A 26,349-nucleotide genomic window follows, 5' to 3' on the forward strand; every position below is an offset into this window, starting at 1 on the left:
GGCCTCGCGCTGCCTCGCGCCCGGGCGCACGCGCGGCCCGCAGCGACGTCCTGCGAAGCCGCAGCAGCGTGCGCCAAACCCGCGTACGGCAGGAGCCCACCCGGCTCCTCCGCAAGCACTCGCAGCGGTGGAAAACCACCCTCAACCCGAATTCAAGGGCTAGTGGAGCACATTTACGTACTGTATCAATGCAGCAATGAGTATTGGCCATCGTGCTTTGTGATACTGCATTTTATTTAAAAAATRCTCAACCTCACTTTAAAAAAAAATCAAGTATGTATTATTTGGCACATTAGTAAACCTGAGAGAAACAGCATCCCCTTAATATTCATAAAGGGATCTTCTTCCTTCTACAAATAACATGGGAAAACCTAACACCTTTTCGCTATTTAAGAATAACGGCACTACTTTGTGCTACACATCTCAGAATAAAAGTAGTTATGATCAGTTTTACATAACGGAAATACAACTGTGTGACATTTCATAGGTTTCACATTCACTCCAGGAGATTACCCAAACATTCATTTTCTTAGCAAATTTTTAGTGCCTCTGCTATGGCCAGAAACCCCCCAATCACCCACGGACACCTGGARGACTTGTTGATTAGTGACAACAAGAACCAAAGCAGAATCTCAGATTTCAGTGTAATGAACATTTATACGTGTCCTTTTACTTGTAAGGAAAATCCTCAGAAGCCTTCTCTGACATGAGCCAAAGTGGTTAATCTTAGAAGAAACACGAGGATTAGGAAACTTAGCTTCCTCTTTCACTTAAGGTCTTACAGCACCCACTACGTAAAGTGAACACCATCGCACCGTGCTCCAAAGAGCCTTCCTGAGAAACGCTTCCCAAATCATCTCGCAAGGCAGGTGCCACATTTTGTACCGATGGATAAAACACATCTTACTGCCGGCGTGACGAGATTAACCAAAGAGCAGCAGCATCTGCAGGTGCTTTAGGATCTCTGAGGTGTTGAGCTCTACGACTGGGAAAGCACTCGTGGGACAGCATCCGTCTCTGTGCCTGAGAAGCCTGTACCTAGTGCGGTAGTGAAACTGCCGTTCTTACACGCTTAAAAACAAAACACAACTACTTCAAGTGCACAAGGCTGCCAAGTCTTTTCTATAAACAAATAATACTTCTTGCTGACTAGTTGCACAGCAAACGCCAGTTGTCCTCAAACGCTCGTGGCCGAGGCAGGCGTACTTAAATGCACAAACTTCCATGCAAAACTTCAGCAAGAGATTTGGCAGTAGCGAAGTGCGAAATGAATAGCAATCAAGTAGTTCACACAATCAGTTTTCTAATTCACCACAACTGCTATAAATACTACCCATTACCGCCAAATGCAGCTTTTGCGAGAGGATGTGTGTGTGGGGGGGGGGGATGTGGAAACTTGCTGCAATATCCAATCTATGCAAAAATTATACAGAACATTACATTAAAACCTAAGTAAGCACTTCAGCATACTCCTAATGCATGTGCATAGATTACTTGGGTGTACTTCTAGGATAAGTGCCATTTGGTGTTCAGATTATTGGTGGATATTTAAAGTTGATTACCCTAGAGGTAAGATATAATTGATAAACAAGGAACATATACAGAACAACAACATAATAACTACAAGTCGCAGCTATTTCACAGCTTATTCTTACACTCGGGGCCAGAGTTTGCTAAAGGTGCTAATTATCCCTTTAATCTAATGAAACGAGATCAAAAGGTGGGACAAGCATCACTGCACCTAGCAGCACATTGCAATCTCAACGGAAGACCTTACCAGACTTCACTTTCAGAGTAAAACTACTGACACAGTGTTAGTTTGAAATTCAGCTGCGTTCAAGACACCGAGGCAGAACGTACGTCTCGAGACGGAGTTTTCTATAGGCCCTGACGTACTCTGCGAGCCCCACGAGCTGCGCATCCTCCTGGCGTTGCTCCTGGAGGAGGAGTCAGGGATCCCAACAGTAAATCTCAGGGATCCACCAGAGACACCTTTTAGTTTATAGTGCTATCACCACGTTAAAATGTCATCAGTCATGGCAAAGGCAGGTGTTTATTTCAGCAGCGATGTACTAGAGATGGAAGAATAAACAGATAGCAACAGATAATAGAGGAGAAGCAAAATAGATGTGGGCAATAAAAGAACAAACAGCGAGGAGACACATCTGCATGCCCTGCATCTCTGAAGAGATCAGTCACCTCACAGATGCGATGGTGGGAAAACAGTCACTTGCCGAACACAACATTTATTTAATTATCTGTATTTCATTTTCCCTTTTCAGTGTTGTCACCTTGTCTAGACTGTTTGCTTATACTGAGCTGCAAGTTTCTTCTCGCTTCTCTTCTTTCTCTTTCCTGTGTCGTCGTCTTTGTAGGATTGCTTTCACTGCACAATGTCATGCAGTGCAGGTCTTCTCCTTCCAGATTTCTGCCTCCTTATTATCACAAGGAGTTGACAAGTGTGGGGTTTTCCACCAAAGACCTGGACACAGCCACGTTGGGCTATCAACGTTCCCAAYTGTTGACGCTACACTGCTTCTCAAGACAGAAGATGCCTCCATCTTCCACAAGTGCAGAGCACTGAATTAGAAGTTCCTCTTATGCCCCTCACCACCTGGTGTTACAGGCAGCAGAGAGATCAGCTGAAAGCAAAGAGCTGCCTCCATGTTGAGGACACGGYGGAATAACCTGGCTGGAAAGGATCCCACAGCACTGGCTGCCTACAGCTCATGTGTTATGGCCAAGAGTCCTGCCTTGCTGGCAGCTATTCACATCTGTGAAGAAACAAGTTAAGTAGAAGCGTGCATCAGGCAAGGAATAAGCATGCTGACTAGATTTGCACATGGAGATCCACTGGAGACCACGTGCACGTCCAAATGCACGTGCATCTGACACCAGCACATCCTGAACATGCTCTGAGCACAAAACAATGATCTTCAGGATGCAGCTCAACGTCTTCAGCTGCCGCTGAAAGATAAGGTGGGACTCTCACGTACCCTTCTCTGATAACAGATGCACAAAAATATCCTGGAGTACCAGTCTGAGCCTTCCTCACATAAAGACAAGATGCTGGCAGTCAGATAGATGAGGCTATAAAACACTCGGAGAGAGTGAACAGGCTCTGGTTAAATCTTGCCCAGGGCAGCCATAAAAGGAAAGTCAAGCTAAAAACTACTTCAGCACTAACACAAGCTGAGGGAACATCCAGTGGATGGTCACGGAAAGATCCATAAACCGGAAGAGCATGAAAAAACAACAGCAAAAATCTACAGTCACGTGGCTCAAGGACATAGTGTCAAGAATAAAGCAGTTATCAACACATTAAAAAAAACGTAACATATTCAGAACTCCTCTATCCTTTAAAGTTCCGGCCCCAGTTTTTAGGGCATTTGCTTCCGGCAGGCGCACTCAGGAGAACAACCCTATTAGCAGTACCCTACCTGGGTGCCAACTTTGGTGCTATCCCATTGCTTCCGTATTTCTCTGTAGAATCGATGCAGGCTGTGAAATAATTGCTCTTTCCATGGAGCAGCTTTCGCTTTGGAAAAAATCTTGTCCGTGTAGTTTGTAAAGTGCTTTAGCATAAAGTCACTGCAAAAGGTCATATCTGAGGTAGTCGGCAGGATAAGAGTCCCTCGCGGCGCAAATGCAGTCCTTGCAGATGAAAAACACCCCTGCGAGCTGCACTGCCGTATCTCCAGGGCAGAAGGAACCAGTTCTCAAGAAATATAAACCTCATGCTTTCATATGCAAAACAAGGAATACAAATGTAACCTTATCAAACAAAAATTGAATATACAGACTGAGAAAGAAAATGGAAAAAACTTACTTGAGCCACTTCRCATAACACAGGATACAAAATCTGAACAACTACATTTTACTGATGACCTAAATATTAATTTTAACAACTCCAGGAACCTCACACATGCTTTAGTCTCCTCATTATCTTGATTTCACAGGGTATTTTACAGAAACCTTAGGTGCTTCTGCCAGGAAAGAGAAACATTTCTAACAAGCAGTAATTCTTTTCTTGCATTTTATTGGTAACAAGTTTCTCAGASATCTGTCTTAAAATAATAGAATCTAGTAGTGCTATCCTAATGCAGCATTAAAAATGTAGGCACTGTGTTTTCATCGTTACCTGCTTTTCAAGGCCCTCCAAAGAGCAGTGTTTCAGGTAACCCTAAAATCCTGAAAATCCTGTATACATTTCAAGAAAGAGCCGGTTGGAATTGAGACATGAAAATCCTAAAAACTCTTTGTGCAACAGGAGCTTAGCTTGGCCAGGTGCAATTTCTAAATTATTCCATAGAAGAGGCAGAAAAATCCCAYTGCAACACAGCTTTGCCAATAGCCCATTCCTTCACATTACTTGAAATCATACCGTATAAGAAGAGCCTGCAAGAAATAYGGAGAGGCTCTCCAATACTTCCTGGTAAGTACATGACATACTAAACAGAAACGGATGTAGTCCAGCAAATCCAGTTTTTTACCACGAAGTAAGTGCGTTATCTTCCTGGAAAGATAAAAATAGACAGCTAAAGAGATGGGGGGTGGGAGGGGAACACAGACCTTATGAAAAAAAGAGCGCTTTTCTGGGCTCTTTTACGGTACTGCACATCTAGGATTTACWTAACAACTCTGTTGACAAATCCGAGAGTCGCCCGGACTCAAAGAGATTAAAGTCACGTGCGTCGAGTCATGTTTTGCTCACACCTCTTTGCCCATGACTGCCCTTGGGAAAGGCACGCTGCCAACCACTACGTTGAACACAGAGGCGGCCACAACCCTCCTTCTTACCACAGTATTAAACTGGGGAGCACCGCTTCCATTCCAGTTCAGTTCTTCACTGGCTGGGAGATGACGAGGAACATCAGCCGCTGAAATAGATCCCATAACACCACTAGAAGATTTTCTTAACGTTAAATAGCTTTACAGAGTAAACTGTGGTTTGCAAGGTGCCACAACAAATGCGGATTTTAAATGCTCAAGTAACTGTTCAGGTTTTGGAGAGAATTAGTCTGAGTAACTGACTTTGCAACGCATCAAAGCATCACGCTATGTGTCAGCTCTCCCACGTTTTTTAGCTCTTCCTTTTTAATAGGTTATTGAATCATCACAATTAAGAAAACCACATTCTTTTTGTAACACGCAGTTCTCTTCAGCAATTATCTGAAACACTCAAGTGTTCTCCTCAAAGCAAACGTTTTAGATTGGCATTGCAAGGTTCTTCAGCTCTTTACCTGCAAAGGTTGRGAGTCCGCTGGCAAAAATACTGATCCGAGAGGCCAGCGAGCAGCAGCTTCCCTGCACAGAGGGTACCGAATGCGCTCCCCTTCCCTCCTCCCYGCCAGCTCAGGAGCTCCCTGAGAACCAACTTCTTGTCTCTTCTTAGCTAAGAGACCTTCCAGGACACTACCGCTTCCACTTAGCACAGAGGCTCTGTATGCCCTCCTTGATCCCCACGGACTAAGTGCAGTCTGCTCGCTGCTCCCCATCCCTCTTTTATCACAGTCAAGATTCATGGTGGCTCCTATGATTCCCCCCCAACTTGGTCACAAAGGAGGGGCTCTCCACCTCATCCTCTTTCCATATTACTGCTCCTTAGATCTTCAGGGCAATAAAAACTCCAAGTTTTTTTTCTCCTCCCCTCTCCTTGCTCTCTGGTAGAGGAGTTACTCCTGAAGTCAGCATTTGAAAAGGTACACCCAGAAGATGATGCACCAAGAGGATATTGGCTTCCATCAGCCAGTGTTTCCATCATTAAGTCTTACCACGTTGACTGAAACTACTCTGTGTGCAGCTGGTACATAGGGCACCGCAACGCTCCCAGAAATCCCCCCTCCAGCTTCCCAGCATGCACAACATGATGTGGTTCTGTCAACACCTCAAATTTTGGAGCAAATTAGCTACGCAATCCTAATAAATGTTACTGCAATTGATTTAGCTAAGAATCATTAAATGCAGCTCACCAAAAACTCAGTAAGAGGCCTAAGCTCTGTAGCTATCAGTAAGATCCTACAGGGGAAAACCAAGGTGATCAAGAGAAAGCTTCCCAAAGTTTTAGCAGTAGATCAGTGAAACGCACCAGTACTCCTTGCCTCCTCTCAGCGGACAATTTTCACCCTTGTAGAAAATGATATTAGACACAACTCATAAGAAAACCTGCCAAAAGCAAAGTACCATCGCAGCTCCAGATTTATAGCAAATTGAGAATTCTGACCCATACCACAGATTTCTAATCTGGAAAGATTTAAAAGTTGTTCACTCAATCGCTCTGAAGTTTGCATTTCTTCTACAAGCAAACACATAAGGCCTACCATCTCATTCATGTTTGATTAACATGTGAGAACCATGCATAAATACATTAATTATAATCTGGCTTTGTTTACATGACATTGCTGTTTAGCCTAATTAATATTAAAGGTGAAATTAATTTTGGATGTCCAGTGACACACATCACAAGCTCATCACAGACACCAGAGATTTTAGAAAAGATGTGTGACACAGCCACACGCAATTATAGAAGTTTGTCCTAGAACAAACACATACCCTGTTCCAAATGGGCCCATTTTATCACATTCCTGAGAAAGGCAACATGTAAGATACAAAATTGCATCTCACTCTCTGGAGGCAGTGAGGGAGGCCCCGTTCCCATGCAGCAGGCTAAGTGAAAAAGCCAATGAACCGTAAGCAGGTGTTAGGAACTCAAGATGACCAAAAACCTCCTTTACAGCTGCTCACGCATCTTACCGGGAACCCTATCACATCATGCGCCACTAGACTCTACAACTATGACATCCCAGCACGGCTGCCTAGTAGAAGAGGGCACCTTTAATGGGAGATACGCTTTGTGGCAAGGAAAAGGGTGCTCACCTTTCAAGCAGGGACATGCCGGCCTTTCCCCTCTGTCCTGTAAGGAAATATTGAAAGAAGCATGGCCTTAAAAAGGGCATGTCTATTTTCATGAACGTGGGTCAGCAACATGTCCTTGCGCAAATGAGGCCAACTGCATCCAGGGCTGCATGAGGATGAGTGTGTCCAGCACGTCGAGGGAGGTGACTCTCCCCTCTCTGTTCAGCCCTGAGGAGGCCTCATTTGCTGGTCCAGATCTCAGCACCCCAGGACAAGAGAGACATGGACCTGCTGCAGCCAGTCCGGCAAAGGGTCACGAAGATGAGGAGCATCTCTCATATGAGGAGAACCTGGGACTGTTCAGCCTGGAGAAGGTGATGCACGGGGACATTACTAATGAGAATAAATATGGGGTGGGAAGGTGTAAAGAGGACGGGACCAGACTCTTCTCAATGGTGCCCAGTGCCAGGACAAAAGGCAACAGGCACAAACTGAAATACCAACTAACAGCTCCACTTGAATACACCTTCAAAACACACCCCACTTCATTATTACTGGTAAAAAGGGAATTCTTCCCGTTCTAGATGAAAGTGGCAGGTGTTCAGAACCACGGGGTTCTCCCCACCCCATTCACCCATTCACTCCAGCAGTAACACATTCTGTCTTCTGTTTCACGCTAATTATCAGCAAAAAGACAGCCATTTTAAACACAAGTCCACTTTTTACGTAAATCGATATAAGTAGTCACAAGCAACATGATTTACTGAAAGGATGCTTTCTTTTCAGGATCCTCTATCCTTTCTGAAAGGTTTTATATCACAGTCACTACTTRAAATAACAAAATACCAGAGAGATAAGAAAATAGCAGGTCAGAGCAGCATATCAACCTCTTCAGCTTTCTCTCCAAGACAAGATTTTCCCCAAATTAGGCATTTCGGTAACAGCCTCCGTCGCTTTAGACCAGCAGGTAGCACGCAGAAGCTACCACAGCCTGCTTGTAGGCCCCCAGAAGACCCAAACCTTGGCCACTGCAGGGTCAGTGGTCGCTGCACCTTATCAAACATTAACATGCACTACAAAATTTCACATGCTTTCTCCACTCACAGAGATGCACAACTACAAGTGCTCCAGTGCTATGAAGACTCACCTTTATTGGACCTTTCTAGCAAACTGGACTTGGTTTTCCTTTAGTAGAGCAAACATCAACTAATTTTTTCTGATAACTTCCTAAATCCTACTAGTTTGGGATGGCTGGCTTTTCCCAGAGCTTGGCTGCTCTGTAGCAGTAAAAAGCAAGCTGGTCTGGCAGGGGRAAACAAAAAGACATCACTGCCTTTGCACTAAGGATACAGCAAGCTCCTTTAGAAGTTTAGGGTTCTCTAATCTCTGGGTCTCAACTCCAGACTTCAAAGAACACTAGATCGTAAGTCAGTCTTCTGTTTCAAGCAGGCATGAGAGATGCCCACTGCCAAAGTACAACAATTTTTCTGCCTTTAAATCTTTAAGCCTCAGCTTGCAAAATTAAAGATGAAAATTGCAAATGTAAGAGTGTAAGAATGAATTCAAAGTGAAGATTTATGCAAGTTTTCCACAATTTTACAGATCATACATCCATTGACAGATAAGCTCTCAACCTTCACACCTGCAAAAAAGTGAAAGGAAAATTCAATAAAAACCCTTCAAGTAAGAGGRAAAAAAATACTAGCAATACAAATCCATTCATTAATTCTTCAAATGCATCTCTGTTCGCATTAGCATCCAAAAGCAGTTTGTCAGACTGGAGCCACAGAGCTTAGCGCACACGTAAGAGTAGCTAAAGCATTCGCCCATACACTATTATCAGTCTATATCCACTGGTGTTCATGATGCCAAGCAGGCTGCTTAAGTGACCGTTCATCACAAATAATTCAGAAAATGAGGAAAAGTGCCATTGTAAAGATAAACAGTATTTATTGCTCCGGTTTAAAGGTTATGTTATTCCAGCGCCGCTGCTTGGGAAGGTAGCTTTACATGCTACAGCACAAAGTTAATAGCTATGAAAACAGACATGCCGTTCAATCAAGAGTCTATTTCCCTTCACGTTCATTAACTGAAAAAGAAGTTAATGTTTTGCAAGCAATGAAAAACCAGGAGCGCAGGCTCCGGAGACCTGCCCCAGCCTTCCCCTGCGCTTCCCACATGACAGCCCCAGCCACCCTTAGGATCCCTGCGCGTTCATCCGACGCAACGTTCTCAGCTCCCCTACGCACCTCCTCAACGCCCTCGATGTAACCAGCGCTCTCGGCTTCCTCTCTCTGACATCCACTAATTACCACCAGCTAAGAGGTGGCATAAAACACGGCTGGTCCGTCATAGCCAAATAAAGCAGGTGACTACAGAGCCCGCACCGCAGCGCTTCTCTCCCTGGAGGAGCTCACTTGAGTATGGTTTATATGGCTTACAGCCAGCTGCTGCTTTCCTTGAAAGTAGCAAAATGAGCTTCAAGAGCTCTACTCCTGGATTMAACCTTATCAGAAACGCATGATGGGATCAAAAGTACTAGAGACATCCTGACAAATGATAAAGAAGAAAGGCGCCTAAAAGCACAGTCAGATGCAAAGCTTGAAGTGCTGCCGGTGCCAYGATCAACAGCTTTGTCTGCGATGCTGTACAGCAGCAAAGTATCACCTGAGTTTCCAAAGACCGACAATCTCTCCAAGACAGACGTCTTCTGTGCTCTTCCTTATACACTATCCACTGACAGAAACAAGCTGAGGACCCTCAGACTGTAGGAGGTGTTGCACAGTACCGCACAGCACCAGCATGTTTTGTGCTCGCTGCCAATGAGCAAAATTAGAAACTAGGAGATGCCAGAGATGTTTTGATTTGTTACAATCAGAGAGAGCCAAGAAAATTCATAGAGGGTCCCTAACTTTAAAAGTGGCAACAAGCCAGCTGGATGCATTGAATGCAGAGGTCGCGGTTCTCAGGACRGCTTACCGTAGACCCAGGAACCAAAGAGACTGTTCCTACAAACGGGAGTGGGACTTTTTCCTGACYACGTACACTTTCCCAAGCCCCTTGCTCCACTCCACCGTGGCACGGCACAAACAGCCAGATGGCTCRGTAAGACATTTGTACTGGAAGAGTGGAGAAAGACAGTATTAGAGGAAACCAGCCTTCTGTGCGTTAGCTTTTTTGGCATGCGTGTACCTGAGTTATACTGGCAAAATTGCTTACAAAAACACAGTTAAAGCTGTGAAGGCAACCAGAGAACTTGCTCATCTTCTGGGTTTTACGGACTGCTGACAAGTTCCAAAACCAACTGATTTATATGAACTGAAACTACAAACCAACTGTAGCTCAGACCCATTCTAACTTAGCACCAGTGTGTCACGGAACGACTTCAGGAAACCRTATCTTTCTACGCACCATTTATAGTGTTTCAAGCAGTAGCCCACTACATGAGCATGAACTTTGGCTTGAAAGGCTGAAAGAAATCCATGTGCTTAGGACACCACGCAACAACACCTTGCGTTCAGTCAACGATGACTCGCACGGCCAACGGATTTAACACGAGAACCGTAGCTGAACCGCTTTTCATACAAGATGCTCTATCAACCCTGATTGTTCATTCAGCGTATGAATGAATTATATATCAAACGAGCTTTGCAGCTGGCACGCACCAACAGCTGCTTTTCTTTTCGGAGCAGCTGGCAGACGAAGGGTAGCCTGTCACAATTCACATCCACACTACACGCCACCAGCRCCGGTGCATGCTCAAATCTGCATCTGTGTTCATCAGTAGCTGTTTTAGCAGCTCTTGTGACAAAAGAGCTGTCCTCTTCACCRTCATTGTAAGACCAATTATTTGAGGAGGTAACTTAGTTCTACAAAAAAATACAGGATTTTAACTGTCTGCCCCTGCAGCAGTGCTCCTAAGTGGACCTCCATTTGGTTGTACCTTCAAGGCTCTGCAGTCTGGTGGAAAGAACTTCCAAAATTGAAGACCAAGTGTGCCCTGGGGTCCTGAGCCCAGGCAACCTTTCTGTTTTTTCCTTCATTTACAAAAGGAGAATAATAGTAAAACTGCACAGCAGTGTCATAAGGATTAATTAGCTAATATCTGTACAGTCTTACGCATGCAGAACATCACAGATGCACCACGTAATTACCATTATTAGGAGGGTAATTTCTTTGACTCATGGGGACAGCACATGTTTTATCTGTCATTTTTTCAAGGCACAGAAGTCAACTGTCAACTATTCTCACTCAGTTAAAAAGAAGTTTTTATAACGTGGCATAAACTATCCACAGTAGTGCTCTGCCATTTTTAAAAACATCTACTATTTCTCATTGTTAGTATTTACAGATTGAAATTTGTGGACCGCAGATACTCWCAAACCTTTAAAGGTTGCCAGAAAGGAGAGCCAATCTACCGATTTACTTGGCAAGTGGAGTGTCATCCTAAAAGTTACTCTTAAAACTAAATTATGTTTGGTCATCTGCCCCGGCTGTTAGCAGTGTCAGCAAAGGTTTCAACTGCAGGACAAAGCTGTACAATCCCAGAACGGCTCCAGCCCTATTAATCTGATCAAGAGTCCTCCTCTTTTGACTATACTGATGTGGTTGAGACGAGCAGAGGCACTTGAGCATTAATCAGACACAGTATGTTGGTCAAACATTGTGAAAGAGTATTATACAACTTAGGATTTTTCCTCCTCAGGTCTTAGTACATAGTGACTATAAACTAAGGGCCTTTGGGACTTACCACAGGGCTCAACTGCTTTCCTAAAATACACAAGAGAATAGAGCACAGTTACCATGCAGAGACGGAGACTAAGATCACTGCAGAGTCAAAACTATGATAAGCTAAACTAGGGRAAAAAAAAATCCTGCATAATAACTGCGTTTGGGTGCAATTTTTGTTCTAGAAGAAATACTTGGTGGAACAGGAGCTCTGGCGATACATATGTGCGTGTATATATACATATATATATATATAAAATAAAATTTCAAATTACCCTGGCATACATATGTCAAGTACGATATTAACTCAAGGTCTGTAGTTCCTCCTGAAGATTACAGATTATCTCAGARGGTAGGCATTCTTTTCCTTGAGTAACACTCAAGGTCTCTCATAGAAATCTGAGTCATCACAATCACAGTCACAGGTGGAAGCCTCCTGAACTCAGATTAAGGAGCAGTTTCAGCTTAAATATGGCTACACTATATGAAATACCCTTAGAAAGATAGCAGCTGCAGATGTCAGCGATCACAGGAAACTCTCTTGTTGATTTGCTATTGGATAGACACTGCCACAAAGTTTCGGTTTTCCGTAAAGGAAGCACAGAAACACACCTGCCAAAGTAGCGCAACTGTCCCGGGCACTTACCTACCTAAAGGGGGCATCGGCCCTTACGTTCTTTTTTGCCAACTACATCAAAAACCTCGGAGGCTAGTGRATTGACAGTGGTTATGTGGGAATCTCCAAGGAACACCACCTGGCAGAACTTCGTTTCTCTGGACACTTGCCCGACAAAGCAGCGCCGAACTCATGCCATGGCTAGCTCGCAGACTGACGTCTCCGGCAACAGTCGGCGGGGACCATTTAAACCAGCTTTAATGGCAACACTGCCGTGCAAAGTAAGAAAGCACAGTGTGGCTCTCCCACTGTCTCGCTTCCGCCGCTGCCACCCACAGAAAGCTGCTCCCACAGCAGATCAGGCACAGCTGAAATGCCAGCCCGGCATGATTAGCTAGCATTAGCAAAAACCAAATCAATGGCTTGATTGCAGATTTGCCTAACAGGATTGCAGTGTGCATGCATTATAATGATTAGGCAATTTGCAAATTCATTATGTCTTCCAGAGCCACATAACGTATTACCCAAAAGCAGCACGCATACTTTAAATGCCATCGAGAGAAGCGCAACATATCRCTGCCCTTTTCTCCTTTTTTTCCTCAGAAGACTATACTATGATTAAGAGCTGACACGCTGAGGCAATGCCCGTCATGACACCCCCTCCGACGGCCCTGACCACACCATTACTAACCTACTTTTAGAGTCGGAATTCAGCGGAATTGTGAAAGCCCTTTAAATAGCACTGTCAGATCTAGTTTTATTAGCACTTCATCTTTTGCACCTCCTAGGAACAGCAGAGAGGTAATTAGCACTTGACACATTATCCCTCTCGCTGGGCCAAACGGCAGCGGGGCCACTAGCAGCACGGACGGGGCGACAAATGGGATGTGCCGACAGATCCCACTTGATCGCTCGTGAACAAGYGGGCGCAGGAGGAGACAGGCAGCACGAGAAGCAGCGTATTACAGATCTTGTCTTTAATAGTAGCTGAATGCCTGCACGGACACAAACAGCATGGCTAGAGAAAGAACGGTATTTTCAGCTAAAGCACTGAACTTTTTTGAAACTAAAATCAGTTTTTGCAGATGGAAAATTGTCGTTTTTACTCACTCCTTGCCAGGTGAAAATTAGCAGGTACATGCAACTYTAACCGCCACACAGTTGTTCAGATGAAACCTCTGGCTTTTACTTTATGTAAAATCCGTGTCGGAAGCGAGACCGAAATTGTTGAACCAGCCTGCAGCCTGAACATTAACCTGCATTTTACTAAACCACTATACTTACACATTTTTAATGGCAGTTCTTGAGTGTATCCTCCTCAAAGCGATGCTCCACAGCAGCAGGGGCGCTTCCAGGCATGCCGCRTAACGGGCATTCAACGGTACAGGCAACCCCTGCCTGCCAGGCACGACCTTGAAACTCCAGCGCAGTTCTATGCTGTAGCAACAAYTAAAATTACAGCTTTAGAGCTTAAATGCAGAAGTAAAGACATTCATCTAGTTTAAATAATTTAACAGGTCCACCGGAGAAAAATCAAGCTCTCTCCCAACCTCTAAAACAACTTGGAAATACCAGAGCAGGCAAACAAACCGCAATCCCTGCATTGCCTCATCCACCCGACACCGAGATGTACGGCAAACTAAGATCCCAAAGCATACCAGCGAGGTCAAGGGAACGCCCCGCTCCAACACACCTAAGTATGCATTGCCAAAAGTTTCTATTTTTTGAAAAAGAAGACCCATTCAAAACCCCAAAGATTGTGCATTATCAAAGTTGTACTCCTACTGCTCATTTACACCTACCTGTAAATAAGAGATTGCAATCTAGCTCATGGCAATTAGGTATCATTATGCTGCTATATTTTATGATTTTATTCATTACTGTTAATGAACTAAAGCGATTTCAGATATCAGTAATCACGAACGGCGTATGCACAATTTTAACAAAAAACTTCCCCGATAGAAACAATTATACAAGCTAATAAATCCTGACCGAACTCCCTCCTTCAAACACAAAATTGCCAATTAAGTGCCATTAAGAAGATGTAAATCAGAAGCCTTGTGAAGTCTCTATTAATATTTACAAGCAAGAACGTTGCTAACCTGATAGAGTACAGAGAGATGTTCACAGCCTGGGTACCCCAGAGCAGCGTTGGTGGTTTGCCCTGGCTGCTGACGCCATGCAATACCGAAAAAGCACCTGTAGACTACCATAAAAAACACACCTTCCTTAGACATTTGCATGATCATACGTCATTAAGTTCATGTAATTGGACCACAGAACCCATGTGATGAAAAGCCCTAACTTGACCCCCAAACACTTCGACTTGTCTGAAAAAAAGGGAAGAAACCAGCAACGAAAACTCATCCTCTCCATCTGTCCGAACAGCTTCACAGTAAAACTTTGAGAGCACTAAATGCACATCAAGGGTCTGTGACTTGCAGCAGCACTTAATTCTGGTGCAGAAGTGTCACGCTGAACACGCACGCACAACCTCTCTGCTAATCAGTATTAACCTCATCAAGGTATTGATGATTCAAGGTCCGTTCACATTACGCGCTCCGTTAAAGCCTGCTCCTCTTACGCTCCCCGTGCGGCGGCATTGATCTGGGTATCACCAACAGCTCCGTGTCGCCCCCATCTTCCTAAAAGCCCAGGCCTGCAGCTCCTGCCTATGCTACCTGAGAAGCGCTAAGGCAAAGCAGATGTTACCATCAGAGACAACGGAAGCTCTGCTTATTTGTTACTGCRGTGAGAAACACACTTAAAATGCGCCCGCATCCATGCGAGCTCCTGGAAGAAACGGGCAGCTCATCAGCTGCCATCGCACGTGGGAAAGAGAGGCCAAGCAAAYGCCCCGGAAAGAGCCCATCCGGCACCCAGCAAGCACCGCAATCCTGCGGCGACGGGTCGCAGCTCTGCGGCTGCCGCAAACCTGCTCCATCAGCCATTGCTCTGCTTCCTCCACACCTGCAAGATGTCTCTCTTCTGAATGTTGCTAATTYCGAGGGGGAAAATCCCTCCCTCCCRCCTCGCGCTGCTGATCTGGCATCCGATGTTGAGACGTGCGTGGAGATTTCCATTTTCAAATCCACAGCTCCCAGTCATTCAGCTTCTGCCTGTCGGTGACTTCTAAAAACACACGTGCTGACTGATCTCCCCAGCTGGGTCACCAAAACGTGCAACCCAAACATAGACAAGACCTTGCTTCGCTTTATGGCTTCTTCCACACGGCTTCTAAGCCCAGAGGGCTTTTTTTGCAAGAAAAACAGCGAGTCACCTTTCCCGTGTCTGCTTCTTCCCGCATCCTCCTTGTGGAGGACAGGGCAGTCCAACACTCGCAGTTTTTAAGTAAGAACAGAGACACGCTCGCAAGATGCTTCTTTCATGATGTCTGGCAAAGAAGTTGCACTAAACAGAGGATACCAGAAAGCAGAAGATACCAAATCCACATGGTTGAAGTCATACCTCGTATTTGTTACAGATGCATCTACGCATCTCTCTCTATATATACGCATTCTTATATATAAGAAACCAGACCTTGTCTAGACTTACAGTAACTGAAGACCAGCAACAASAAGAAGCTGGACCGAGGCTTTTCTCAGGCCTGAGGACAAGAACAGGGACCAGTCGTTAAAAGGCCCAGCAGCCAGTGATTAAACCRGCTAATTTTGCACATGACAGTGGTGCCATACCAGTGACGTCAAACACACAAAATTTGAAACTGGCAGGCACGTAGWACCCCCAGCTGGAATCAAAACTGAAGCACCCAACGCGCTGCCAGGGAGAATGGTGGATCCTCTTATAGGTGGATCCTTGCAGTCAAGACTGGAAGACCTAGTAGTTTCCTTTCRCCATATTATCTATCAATAAAGTTTTCAGAAATTAGGTTTTCCTCTTGTGGAATAACATTCTATCAATTTCCTAACACTAATTTTTTGGTTTCATGGGGTCACAGAAGCATTGGTTGGGAAGGATGTCTTCATTCCACCCAATTCCAGATGTCTGTGGTTTTGTCTGGAAGAGTTTTGAACACCTCCAAGGGCAGAGATGCCGTGACTGCTCAGAGCATCTTATTCTAGTGCTATAGCATGCCCTGAGTTAGTCTTTTATCCATAATTCATTTTTAAGCAATTACAGCAACCATTTGATACTTTGTTGTTCATATGTGAATAGAGAGAGCAAATTTTCTTTGCTGAAAGTCTGAAGGTTGATTTTAAGGTCTGTATTTAAATATGGCTTCAGCCTTCTGCTGGGAACGCTGGCAAATCTCTTTTCTCTCCCCAATCCTCAACTTCTTACTGTATAAATAACGTCTCTTTTTCCCTTCCCTCTGTCATAACTAGACAGGTTTGCACTGGGAGACTCTCTTGCTTTGCATCTCCTGGCACAAACACGTAGATCAAAGCACCAAACATGTTTTGGTACTGGTGGCTGTACTAGACTTTTCCAATTTAGATATGAATTTGACATTTTACCTTAGGTATGAAAATTTTGAAGAAATTGCAACTGTCACATGTTTGAACAAAAGTACCTGTTTCTAAAAATATCACTTTTATCTGATATTTAGGGCTTGCCTTATTATGTATACTTCAGCAACAGATCTGTGATCCTCCATCAGTTCTTTTTGATGTTTCTGAGTAAAACTTAGAGTAGATGCTGATCAGCCTTCAATATTCACTACGGCAAAGGGGAAGGTTTTTTGGTTTTCCTCTTTTTTTGGAAAAACAACCGGTGACAGTACCGACAATGAATTGACTGTAGCTGAATCTTTCATTTTTTCACAGGTCAAAATACTTGTATGCTAGGAAAGTTTCTGATAAGATCTTATATGTATGCTTGAAAATTTTAAGTAAGATGTTATTAGTGCTGACCTCTGGAAAATAAAGTCCTCTTTTCCCCTTTCCAGAGTCCTACAGCTGTTTTTAGTTCTACATATGGAAAGAACCAGAATAGTATAAACAGCTGGATAACACAAAAATGGGGGGGGGGGAAAGAAAGAAAGAAAACTTCTTAGTTATTAAGATTTTATACTCCCTGCAAATAACTAGTCATCTAAGGTAATTTGTACCTTATGGTGCCTAGGGAAGCCTGAAGGATCTCTGTCTTTAAAAAGTGGTAGTCAATGGCTTATTAAAGAAACAGATCCATCTAGTGGTAACACTCGTTTCATGCCAATGCCTCCGTGCCCAGCACTTGCAGGGAGGACTGGGGGCTGGACGATGGGGCTACATTACTCCACCGGGAAAGCGCATTAAGTGCTCGCAGTTTTGCTTTAAGTCAAGCATGAGGAACCTCTGGCAAGGGCTACCTGTTAGCACTGGCCCATAGTTGTTCATAGTATACCAGGAAAAACTGACTGTCCTTGGGCTGCAAAYGGGTTTCCTGAACCAGGGATTGCAGGGTCCTCACCCCCAGTTTGCTTCACCCGCACTCAAGCGGGCTTTGCGCAGGAGAGACCTGTTCATGCTTCCTACAACAGGAATATTTACAACCTCTTAATGTATCAGGAGAAAAACTGGTAGAGCATGAGTGTAAGCTAGCAACAAGATTATGGCTGATGTTCAAAAACATGTCTTCTCCATCACTACAGGTCCCTGTGAAAGTGCTAGAGGTTCTGCTTTTATTCTTCGGGCATCCTGCATCTTCCTGTTTTTCCACTCRGGAAAAAGTTTTTTTTATCCATACGAATGCTTTGCACAGCTCTACAGCAATCAGTGCTTCATATCACCAGTGTTATCTTCACGGCTGCATTAAAAAGAAATAGTACTTTTTGTAACTATTGAGCAGCTCAAGAATTTTGTCCTTTGCTATTATTTCTCTTCTTAAAGCTTTAAAAAGGAAGAAATCATCAATATCATAGTATCAGGTAACTCAGATACATTCCAGTTACATCATACTTACCTGCTACATATTTCCTACGCTGTTTTGCCCTTCACGAAGTCTTTACAAGGGTATTTTGATCTGACCTCCTCCCTGACGAAGATGCTGAAATCAACTGTCTTAAAGACAAAAAATACTTTGCCTACATAAGGGAGAAAAACAGATGCAGTTTTTCACTAGTCTGAAGAGCTGCAACGCTTTTTCTCATGGTTATTAGCCTCCAATGGCTTTCCAGAAAACCTTCTACAGGCCTGATGACAAGAAAGGTTTACTGTCATGGTTATTCTTCTGTAGAGTTTGTTTGTGTTTAGGAAGCTTTGGAGATCAAGGAACTCTATTTTCACATGGAACGAAGGTCCATGCAGTGCAGGTACAAGAGCTGCTTGGAGATGACATCTCTKTTCACCTTTTTCCCATCCCTGTAATCACCGACTCCCTTATCATTTAGCAGCATCTGGAGAGCACACTCTGAGAGGGATCACATTTCTCTGCTTTTATTATACCCTCTCCCAGTCTAGCAAGAAGTCCTCTACTTCTTAGTGGCACAGCATGCTGCTCTGCTCCCACGTAGCCCCAAGGACTACAACCTCAACTCTGAGAAGCTTCATTTATATCACAATCCAGCACAAACTCACAAGCACTGCAAAAGCAGAAGACAGCACCATAAGGATCTCTCTTCTGCACTGTACAGAAGGTATGCCATGCACCGAGGGTAGATTATGTAGATTAAAGGAAAAAGAAACAAACAAAAAAAAAAGTGGAATTTTTGTTTCACCTGAACGTGGTCACATATACAATCCCAACAAAAGCCTGTCACAGAGCTGCAAACCTTTTGCTACCTCTCCTGACACAGGCCACACGCTGAGGCTCAACCACATCACTCACAGGTGAGGCAGTGGTCCTTCTGGGCCTAAAAAAAGTCAATACATCTGTAAGCGTCATTGTACAACCGAGTCCAAAATTGGGGCAAAGAACCTCAATTAACATTTACAGGAATCTGCGCTACTCAACTAGATCACTCAATTTGCAGGGCTGTATGTGCCATATAATGCCATCAATTAGGCAATTACACTATTTTTTCCATCACCTATCAAATCTTCTGAACAAAGAATGCCCAGACAATCTCCAAAAAAAGAAAAAATATTAAGAAAAAAATAAACACTGAAGCCACACTACTCAAACCTGTTTTAGATTGCTGCAGAAAAGGCTCACATACAGGAGGGCTGGACTGCCCAGTAAAGATCAGCTGCAACGCTCTTCAGAAACTAATCTGAGTTCAAAACATCCCAAACCACTTCAAAAAGTAGATTTCTATAAAATAATGAGTCTAAATATATCTGTGCCTAAGTAGTTTTCAGCTCCTAGGAACTGTACGCTTTATTCACTTAGTCCAGCGTTGTTCCATATGACAACTGTGAGCATGAATGGTCCCAGGAGATAARGGAGGACAGGGAGAAGATGGGAAAAAAAGGAATGTGCCAAAAATGAAAGACACACAATTTTAGGCCTGTCAGATCCTTCCCGGTAAAAAGCGTTAGAATAGCTAACAGGGGCTCTTCCAACGCTCTATTGGAAATGACAGCAAAATTAGCATCACTGGTCATGATTTTATGGTAAATAGATCTTGTCAAAATAAATCATTATGCAGTTTTTCACTGGGAAGCTCAGACTGGGTTTATTACCTAGCACCTCAAGCCATCTTGATTAGAAAAAAACCCWCAATGCAAAACAAAAAATCAGCATGACATGTACAAAATGGATTAAAAACCGTGACAGTGCACAAAATGCAGCTACAAAGGAGGACAAAGAATCCACTTCCCACTTTGCCCTGCCTAATTCTTCCTCCATCTCCACCAAAGCAGGAAAGAAAATATGAAATTGCCAATGATGGGGTTTACAGATTTTAAAAAGACTCTAGAAAAACAGTAAGAAGTAAAAGGAGCATCCTGAATTGCTACTTCTGCTGGGCTCAAGCAAACGTGATATATTTTGCTGAAAAAACAGCTGAGCAGCGATCTAGCACGGGCTCTCACCAAAAGCGACCTGACAAATGAGTTGTCCGCTATAGGAACGTTCCAGTAGCATCCTGAAAATAATTTAAGTACTCAAATGATGCCCAAAGGAAAGCAAAAATGAAACTGAGAAACTGCAGGTGCAACAAGGATCACAGTCACACTTTGTAGCAGGGACCGTTACTCTCCGAGTTCAGCGGGCACATCCATTGCCAAAGCGGTTATTGCTGTTCCTTCTGCGCTCCATTAAACCGGCGCAAGGCACCAACACTGGGGCCAGCGGAGCAGCGTTATTTATTGATGCACGGCAACGCTGACTGSGCAAAACAAGAACTAGAATCCCAGTGATGTATCAATTCTTGAAGAAAAAGACTAGACACTGAAATTGCTTATTTATACCACAGTATCCRTGGTGTCAAGCCTAGATTTGATGACTTCCTCACTGTCATTTTTATTAGGTATTGCTCTGACTTTAATCTTTTATAACAAATGATACATGGTCAACCAAATGTTTCAACTCATGTCTCCTCTGAGCTAAGGGAGCACAACCAAAGAAGTGCATTGGACTATTATACACACAAGTAAGTATTTAATAATCAAAWTCTTAACTCCACAAAATGGAAAGGAAGCAAAGGTCTCTAGCACAGCATTAGAAGTTTTTCACATGCCCTGGTACGTCTTCAATCACATAAGTATCAAGGATCGAACTGATTCCAGTTAGACAGCTAGAATTTCTATGAGAAGACTATCTTTCAGCRAGGATGCTTAACAGGTCAGAGAAAGAAACGAGGTTTCTTTCTCCAGATTTGACATGGGGTAATCTTTGCTAGAACCAACTAGATGCTGTAGCAGGAAAAATTAAGAAAATAGAAGATACGGGACAGCACAGATATGACATTAGTGGATGACACTAATGCAAACGTTCTCATACCTACGATTACGCATRATGGAATTCGATGAAGTGGGGATTTAATGCACCTGTCCACACGGCTCCACTGAGACTGCTGCTCAGCTTTGGAAACGAGCTGACGGGCCTTAGTAAACCAAAATCAAAAGTTGAAGAAATTAAAYGATAATAAAGGAAAAAATATACATAATTCAGCATGAGCTTTCTGAAGCTAGAAAACCAAGTTGCTACTGTATAAACAATACACACCCGCACACGTATGTTCACGTACGTGTTATCGGCAGTGAAGTCAGGGGCACTGTGAGCACTGGAAGAAGCTGCTTTCCGTTGCCGCTCTATTATCTTCTTGCCTATACAGCAACCGCTGCTGCACTTCAGGTATTCAAGAATTGTGCTCTGATTCATTTTGACGAGTATGGAAGGTCCTTTCCCGAGATCTGAGGACTCTAGTCACAAGGCTGACAACACAGCAGATGAAAATGAGGGGGAAAAAAATTCTAAACACTGATAAATTGTTATAAAGCAATTACTGATGTATAGTAACTTTATAAATGTTGCTATATCTGTTACTCTGGCAAGTGACACGAGTAGATCCAATCAGAAGAAATCTGACAACGATGGTGCTCTCTTCAGACGCGCAAAGGGATCGCTTTTATTATCCTCTGTGTTTAGGCGTAGCGAGATGGAAAAGAGCTGGTACTGGCGTGCAGAGAGCAGCTTCCTTCCTCTGCTACTGAGAGCACAGGCATATTCAGTGTGAAATCGGGAAAAGCAAACCCTGGTGCAGCAAGACATAGCTGCATCCAAAAGGAATCCTGATGCCAAAGCTATTGCTGTCCTTGCAGAGACAAGCCAAGAGCAAGTGTTGCTTCGCCACTGTCTTTATTTTGCCCTTCAACTTGTCACCTTCACTAGGAGAGCCACTGCCCACCCATCTGTAGATCACCCCCACTAAGAGCCGTTTGAAACCGTCAGCCGGAGACAGCGCAGAACCACAACCCATACACTAAAGCACATGCGCCATCCCCTACGCTGGTGCTCCGCAAGCTCTGCCGGGTCCATTACAGTAGTTCTTATTTATCACCGTTCGAGCTCTCAAAGAGTGAGTGAACAGGGTGAGGTTTAATAGCCTTCCTAAGGGATGTAATGATGTCAGCAGAAGCGTGCCAGGGACTGAAAAGGTGCTTGGGAATGTCAAGACAATGTTTTGCTCAATTCTGTTATTTTTGTTCTTCCGACTTTGCTCGAGCGCCAGACAGATTCCACGTTTCCTGCAAGAACCACAGACGCGCAGAACGTGGTACGTGCAGAGCCTCAATATCCATCACTTAATGATTCTTCGTCACTTTTTACAGGGATTCCCWTGCATTCTTAGGAGAGCACAAATTYAGTGTTCCTRGAAAACTGCGTTAGTAGCACACAGCCCAGTAAGCAGAGCCTGTAGGACCCTGGATGACTTCCCAGCAAGACCGCTGCGCGTTCCTCCCAAGGAAAGGCTGCTGCTGCAGCTGCTGCTTCTCCTTTCTGTAAGATAGGTGGCAAAAATAGCGCGTGACCTCGCACGTTGCTTGTTCTCGTCTCTAGTCGCTTTTTGAGAGACGGAAGCGCGGTTCAAAGCGGTTCAGCTAACTCGCAGCTCCCCCGGTTGGACAGCTCCGCGGGGGCCAGCTGCTTCCCCGTCGGCTCTCCGCTGGGCTTCGACACTCGCCCGGTAAAGGGATCAAGCCCTGGCCTAGCAAAGGAAGATGTTATTCTAAGCGAAACCGGAACAGTAATCCCTTGCATCAGAAGAACGTTGCATCCGCCGCTCCGCTCGGATGGGAGGGAGGGAAGGAAGRAGGGAGGGAGGGAGAAATAAAGTATTTCTTTAATGCCACTAACAGAAGATGTGGACATTCAGCATCTCGGGCTAAGCAACAGAGCAACCTGTCTCTGAATGCCTGAACATAAGTAACGTGGCTAAAAAGTACCATCCTTAAACCTTAAGGAAAGTAGCAAAAAACAAGTACATGAACTTACAGTTGCAGTATATTCTGAACTAGTATTTTCCTCTGCTTGGACTTTGCTTTGACAAATTAAAAGGCCTGAACAAACTCCTGCACACTAAATGCAAGAAGAGAAGCAATAAAACGCAAGCTCTAATTCTGTCATTTCCCCGAGAACAACCCGGGCTCTCCCTGGGATAATAAGGCTCCATCAGACGGAGAGCAGCCTGAAGGAACCTGACCTAGATGCAAACGTACCAACCCTGGAAACCGTGCACAGGTATTTCTCGAGTTCTAGTCAAAATTTTTTGATTTCTCAATTATCATATAGAACAACTGTCAAGTGAGGCAAGAAGAACAAAAAATCCAAACTTCAGTGTTCCTAAAAATAACCAAAAGTAAATTCAGGAAAAAAAAAATGTTTTTGTGCACTAGTTCAGCGCACACATACAATTTGTTGAGGCTCAGAGGACATCGCCCGTTCTGGCCTCAGGGGCCCTATCAATGACGGTATCGTTACCCCCAAAAAACACGTTAACAGAAGAAACCCATGTCATTGCTACGAAAAAGTAAGTAACAGAAGTAAGGAAATGGGAGGACACCAGAAATTACAAAAAAAGCTACAGCTGGCACTGCTGCTTTACCGTACGCTACTCGTTCGTTTGTCCTGATTGAAGGCCATTTTAATCTCTCTTCAACTACTGCAATTTGTTTAATTCATCCCACGAGTAAGTGGAAGAAAATGATTATCAAATACTCAAGCTTTTAAGAGGCCAAATGTTTTCTTTTTTAAAAAGAAAAAAAAGAGACGAAGAAAAAAGGGGAATGACATTTTTAAGGAGTGACTATAAACACACTATGGTTGTATTCATATAGCTGGCCATAGCAATTACATGGAAGAAAACAGTACTGAGATGAACTCACAGAATGTAAAGCGCTACTTTTTTTTTTTTCCCTTCATTTCCTTCCCATAACGGTAGTTCAAAACAACAAGTTTTGTGCTTCATTATCCATTTTTGGCTTCAGAAAGAGAGAACAGTTTATTTTGGCAACACAGCAGACAATTCAAGCAGCACAGCACAGAGGTCGCACTACCAGTCATGGAAAAAGCAGTTGCCATGTCTGCAACGTGAAAGAAGAAACTTGATTTCTTTACAGGATTTTTAAGATTCTTTAGAAAGGACAAAAAAGGAGACAGGTTTTCTACATTCTGCTCACATTTGTCAGTTTGTCAATATACAAAAGATTTTACAAAAATAACTTCTTAAAAATAAGCAATTCATTTGGCAGAGGAGCATAAAGCATCTCTTGAGSTAATTCGTGGGACTATGACCACAGGCAAAAATCCTACCATCAGCTGAGGAACGCAGTAATTTGATTATTCACTTGACAAACTCCTAATGRTGTTATTTCCAAGTATTTTTCAGACAATTTTGTTTTTTAAACAAAATTAAAGCTTTTAGCTTCAGCAGTCAACGCTGGGTTTAGGACATGTAGTTCCAAACCTCCACTCGAAAATGGGCTTATTTTTTGTATTTATTTAATGATATTTAACCCCAGGTCTTAGAATCCGCTTCCACTTCTCTTCTTGAGAGCTCACATCAGATAATACCTGACAAACAGGTCGCCTACACGAAGCTCAACAGAAGAAAAATGKTTTTTCAATGGGAGGCAAAGTACACAGCACCCTGAAATGGCRGAGACGAACGTTTTATCACGAGTGCCAAAAATTTCAGGCTCAAGTTTTTTCCCAGCTTGGTTTCAAACGACCACRGGTAAGAGAAATTGGTTCTGGGAATGCCTGAGACGGAACTTGTTTTAAACGTTTCAGATTGCACCTGYATCAAAACGCCACTCTAATCCAATTCGAGATTTCTTTTCTCCTACTGAAATTAAACACACACAGCGAAAYGGACCCTGGAAATACACACGCAGCAACGAGTTTAAAAATGTCAAAGGAAAAAAAAACGTGCTCGGAGAAGTGGGAGAAACGTTTGAGTGAAAACACACCGGTTTTGACAGTAAAGAACTCACCGGCGGCCGAGCAGCCGTCAAGCCTTCCTGCGGCTAACAGCAAAGGAGAACTCTCCAAAAGAGGAATTTAGCGGGCAGGAGGCTCTTCGCGGGTATTTACAGGAAGGTTTTCCAAAGAACGACGGGCACGAGTGTCTCTGCCAGGCAAGGAAGACCAGCGCCACAAAGCAAGAGGCCCAAGCCGCCATCCGCAGGACCGGCAGGGGCTATGAAAGATTCCCCTCGGCTTAGTGTCCGCAAGCGGCTCCAGCTCTGAGAGAATTGATTCGTTACCAGTCAAAACACGTAGGAGTGCTGGTTATTTACAACGCAGGCCCTGAACGAAGCAGCCCCAGTCCGTAGGCACGAGATGTCCCACAAAGGACCAGTRCTTGTTGATTAGGCAGACATTAGAAAAAGGTTTTTTTAAAAAATATATATATTTTTTTTTAAAAAAAAACACACTATCTTACCACAAAAGCGGAATGTAAAAGGCAAGTTCCTCACATCTTGGTGCTCTGTTACCCATGCAGGTACAGATGCTCGCTCCCGTTCTGAGAAAAGGCTTGTCTCGTATTCGTYATATATTTTTGGATTTCCAACATAAAGAGCCTTCTGACAAGTACTGCAGTAGGAACACTGAAAACATTAGTTAGAATTTATGGTGGCTCAGTTCTGTGGTAAAATAAGCAACAGACTGCTCATTCTCATAGAAAGCCAATTTCTTCCCTCTAGCCATCAACATCTTTCACATTCTCGGCTTTGAGAAGATCAATGGTTGCAGCTAAATGAACAGAAAGTTGATTTCTAGTCTAAAGTCCTTTAAATATTCCCAACTTTTTGTACATAAGCATCTTGGTTTGTCTTAGAAAATTCAAACCATTAAYGCAGAGCAAACAGCCCCTCAGGATCGGCAAGGCAGAAGCATCACTGATATCTTATTTTTTGTAACAGTAATAATAACAATAAATATAACAAGTAATATAGTCAGCAATAAAAAGTAAGTTCAAAGGTAATTCATAACGTTTGCAGACTGCAACTATACTGTCAAATACTTTCCAAATTGCACTACAGATTTTGCTGGAATTTTTAGAGACCCCAAACCAATAAATATTTTAATTAAAAAAATAATAATAAAYGGAACTGGTAAGARACATGCATTAGGTCAACTCGTATCTGCAGGGAACTCTGCATCGGCGTTACAGGCGTGTACAATTCTCTGCTATTAAATTTCCCCCAGGCTTCACTGACAGTGAAGGCAGTGCATCATGTTTTAATTACACCCTGAAAGTCATTCCTCGTAAGACTGCAGACATGTTTCCCTCATTTGGGAGGTCTCATGTCACCTCC

General features: G+C 43.6%; 1 protein-coding gene across 3 annotated transcripts in view; it reads right to left on the reverse strand.

Moving 5' to 3' along the window:
• Positions 1 to 26,349, reverse strand: part of LOC146597464 (protocadherin-15-like) — a 593,579-nt gene that overhangs the window by 539,947 nt on the left and 27,283 nt on the right. For all 3 annotated transcript variants that reach the window (XM_085302026.1, XM_085302025.1, XM_085302024.1), the window contains exon 2: positions 13,484 to 13,636. The gene's annotated coding sequence lies outside the window, so the exon portion shown is untranslated. The remainder of the gene's footprint in view (positions 1 to 13,483; positions 13,637 to 26,349) is intronic.

The sequence above is a fragment of the Rhea americana genome, unplaced genomic scaffold, assembly GCF_003343005.1.
Source record: "Rhea americana isolate MKP2758 unplaced genomic scaffold, rheAme1 scaffold_183, whole genome shotgun sequence".
Lineage (NCBI taxonomy): Eukaryota > Metazoa > Chordata > Aves > Rheiformes > Rheidae > Rhea > Rhea americana.